Raw genomic sequence first — 4,498 nt, forward strand, 5'->3', positions numbered from 1 at the left:
GTCGCTGTGAGTCGGTTCTGACTCGATGGCACCTGACAACAACAACAGAAGAACAATCATAAAAAAGAATGAAAACAATCTAAAGAAAGCCTGAGAGTTAGGTGAACAACTTATGGGAGATGGGAATTCCAGACAGAAAGAGACAAACATAGAGAAAATTATACAGAGTTGGAAGAAAATTCCTCTAACATTATGAACGATGAGACGATAAGAATAAAAGAAGTTGAATGAACCCCAAACAGGCTAGATCCCCAAAGAAAATCACCAAGACATATCATAATCAAGGAAAGAATCTGGAGAACAGCTGAGGAAAAATGAAAACTTCTGGACAAGGCACAACCCATGGGACTAAACTCTGATTCCTCAGCAGAAACCATGCAGGCAAGAAGAAGACAATGGGATAACATATACAAAACTCTGAAAGAAAAAGATTGTCAACCAAGAATCATATAGCCAGCAAAGCTGTCCCTCATATACGAGGGACAGAGTGAAAGGAATCTGTTATGACTAACTGTACCAAAAATGCTAAAAGAATGTTCTTTGGACAGAGAACCACCTGAGATTACCATACCTGACACCACCACCCAGAATCTTAATCCAGATATAGAAGGATTTAAAAGAAAGTAAATCTTCAAGACTGAAAAGAGGGAACCAAAGATATCAATCAATGCATAATGAAGTCAACTACAAAGCAAAAAGAGGGAATCAATCGTGTACAAACAGAATTTACAAATGGCAAGGAAGCCAGTGGATTTCAAGATAAAACAAATTGTTTTAAGGAGGGGGCAAAAATGAATAAAGACAGGGTAATCTCAAAGAAAAACAGTATGCCTGCACATCAAAATGAAAAAAGAGGAAATCAGAAAGATTTAGTAAACATTAACACAACAGAAATGAAAATGACAAGAAAACGCACAAACAAAATGAACTCAGCGTAGACAATTCTGTGGACCGAAGAATCCAGCAACACCACAAAGACACACACAGGGAAATGAGAGCGGTCAGTTCACACCTACTGACCATTACACTGAGTGTAACCAAGTCAACGTTCCAGTTCCAGTCAAGAACCATAAAGAGCAGAAAGGATAAGAAAAGAGGATCCTTCAATATGCTGTCTACAAGAGACACATCAAAACGAGGGAAGCGGCCTAAATGCCCATCAACCCAAGGATGGTTAAACGACCCTTGGTGCCTGCACACACTGCAATACTACAAAACGCTGAAGAATAACCATGAATCTGTGAAACCCGTCACCATTATGCTGAGTGACATTAGTCCATCATCACAAAGGGACACATGTCCTATGAGACCAATGTTGTCAAAGAGTTTGCTTGAAGAAGGAAGCGATCTGTGATGGTTGTGGGGGTTTGTGGGGGAGAGGGAAAGTTGTTCATCAGCTAGAGGGTGGACACATGTTGGTGTGGATGACAGGGCAGGAGGGAGGTCCGCAGAGGAGGAATGACGGCAGTGGAGGACCCGGGGAGGGATGCAGTGCTGAAGTAGGTAGAAGTAGATGCTGTTAACTGTCAGGGCAGGGAGGGGATTGCAACCATGTAATGAAGCAAAGTGTGAGGTTTGTCGAGTGTGGAACTGATGATCTGCTCTGTGGACATTCACTCAGTTCACAACAAAAAGCCTGAAAAATAGAAACGAGAGAAAAAAAAAAAAGGAATTCTCATAAAGGTTATGACACAGATGAACCTTGAAGACCTATGAGTAAAGTCAGACACAAAAGGACAAACACAGCACAATCTGCCATCAGTGAAATATGGAGAATTGGCAAATGGATAGAGACTAAGTGGATACCAGAGGTGGATGGAGGGGAAGGTGAGTTTCTGCTCAGATGATGGAAAATGTGGAAGCTGACGACGGTGACTTTGTACAAATACAGTGAACGAATTTAATGGTACTGAATTGTACACTCAAAAATGGCTACAAAACAAAAATGTCATTAACTATATTTTATCACCCCCTACACACATAAATATAGCATGAAATTACATCAGTAGGGGAAAAAAACAACAACTTATAGTCTTGGTCTCAGGGAGTGAAGCGAAAGGAAGGGCATTTCGGTCCTGTGGGAACATAGGAAAGTGGGCATTTCAAAGATTTCATGATGACCTTAGGGTAGACTCAGCTAGCGAGACACAGCCACACTGGAGGAGCTGCAGTGGGTAAATGTGGGCTTCCTAAGGGACTTGGATCTGAATCACCTCGTTATTAATATAAAGAAAAAAACTCGGGAGTGCTTCTATAATAAAGCTGGTGGTTCAAACCCACCAGCTACTCTTGGAAACCTTATACAGGGTTGCTCTCCATGGCACACAACAAGACAAAAGAAAAATCGTGTGAATTTTTATTCCAAGTAGTCAGAGAAGAAAAAAACACCAAAAAGGAATTAAATTCACAACAATAGAGTTCCCAACGATTTCTTAAACAGAGCACTTAGATTTAGACACTTTCAATGCTGTGACCTTTCAGAAGCCAGGCCTGTCTTCCAAACCACATCTGGATGGATTCAAACCAGCAACCTTTCAGTTAGTTATTTTAACCTTCTCTCCCATGCAGGGAATCGCTACCGGACTCTTAGTTTTGTAAAATACTTATCACAAAAGATGAAGCACTTTTGGCAACCCTGCAGTGTGCCTGACAATTCTACGATCTGCTGAAGGATTCTGATGAACGCCATCATACATATCTCCAATTTTGCCCTCAATCCAAATACTGGCTGCTCTGACAATGTTTCAATGCTCCAAGAAACCGGCAACCTTTTAAGAAATGTGGTTCTCTGGCAGCAGAACCTGTGGTTCAATCACCAGCGTCCAAGGCCGCATAGATCACACACACCCGGTGTGTGACCTCCGTAAACCTCTTGTCACCTTTATTGCTTTCCAACAGCACATTTTCTATTGGATCAACTAGGACTGATCCTACAGTTTCTCATGAAATCATGACGACAATGTCCGCCTTACAGCCAATGAAATTTCTCAAAACATACCTCTCTTACTAATTATTTACCCCCGAAATTAGGATAAATATGTTTCTAAGTGTGTGCAATAGTTCCAACTTGTGCTTTTAAATTCTTCATCTGTCTTAAATACCTATAATCATTTAAAGAAGGGGGATATATTTTTTCTCAATATAATCTTCATTTTTGTATAACTAACAATGCTCAACAAATCTGTCGAACGAGGCACAGAACACAAAGGAGCCATTTTAGGTAGGAAAAAGGTGATTAATAGAATAATGCCCTTGGAAGAACACCAGTTCACAACCGCCACCTTGTAGTCATCTGTCCAGGGGTAAGCTATTTAATTTCTCCAAGACTATTAGTTTTGCAAATACTCCCTACCTCAGTGTTGCTTTGTGAATAAAAAAAAAGGTGCAATACCTAAACCAATCCGCTCAATGCCTAGCCCCTGCTAGCTCAGTTGGTTAGTGTGTGGTGCTAATAACACCAAGGTCGCGGGTTCGATCCCGTGTGATCCACTGGATAAAGCTAGGAATGCCTTTCTACGGAGTGGCGCTGTAGGGTAAGCACTGGCCTGTGAACCACGAGGTTGGTGGTTCAAACTCACCAGCTGCACCTCGGAAACCCTATACGGAGTCGCTCTTTGCTGGAATGGGCTGGACAGCACTTAACAATAACAATAGGCGGGGACGGGCTTGGGGCGGAGTCTGACTGTAGTGTGCGTGCTGGGGTGCGGATGGTGGCGGATGAGGTCTCCGAGTCTGGATGGGGCGGGGAGGTACGAAGAAAAGACCCCCGGCGCCCCCGAGCCCCACACCCGGATCCGCAGGACGCACACGATCGTACCTGGGAACGCACCGAGACGCACAGCCCCACCCCAGCTCCGCGGCGTCCACAAACGGCGGCGGTTCCCGGGCCAGAGGAGCTCCCGAGGCTGCGGAGAGACCAGGAGTGCGCACGAGAGCCGGGGCGGCGCCCGGGGACCCGGACGGGAGGCTGCGAGCACCGGCGAGCCCACCAGGCCGGCTGCAACCCAGGCACGACGCTCCGCCCCTCAGAGCAAGAACGCAGCTGAGGGCCAATCCGAAGATGCGCACTTCCGCTTCCGGTTACTGGGATGCTCGGTGCCTCCAGAGATGGGTTCGGAGCGCAACCCGAGCGGCTCTAACGCTTCCGTGCTTCCACCTTGTGTTTGGGATTTGGCCACAGCTATGCTGTGGGTTAATGCGCCAGACTGCAAAGCCTTTTGAACTTCAAGATCGGCGGTTCAAGCTCACCAGCTGCTCCATGGAAACCCTGTACAGGGTCGCTATGGGTCGGAATCTCGACTCGACGGCACTTAACAACAACAACTCTTATTTCATTTATAGAAAAAAGCATAGGGGAGAAAAAAAACCAGATTTTAATTAAGAGTTTTTTTGTTTGTTTTTTTTAGGAAGCCAAGAGAAAGATAATGATTTGAGTAAGGGATCAGTTAGAGTGCGCCGGGCACAAGAGACTCACCTGATCTATTGAATTCCAGTTAAC

The sequence above is a fragment of the Chrysochloris asiatica genome, unplaced genomic scaffold (genome assembly GCF_000296735.1).
Source record: "Chrysochloris asiatica unplaced genomic scaffold, ChrAsi1.0 scaffold00125, whole genome shotgun sequence".
Classification (NCBI taxonomy): Eukaryota; Metazoa; Chordata; class Mammalia; order Afrosoricida; family Chrysochloridae; genus Chrysochloris; species Chrysochloris asiatica.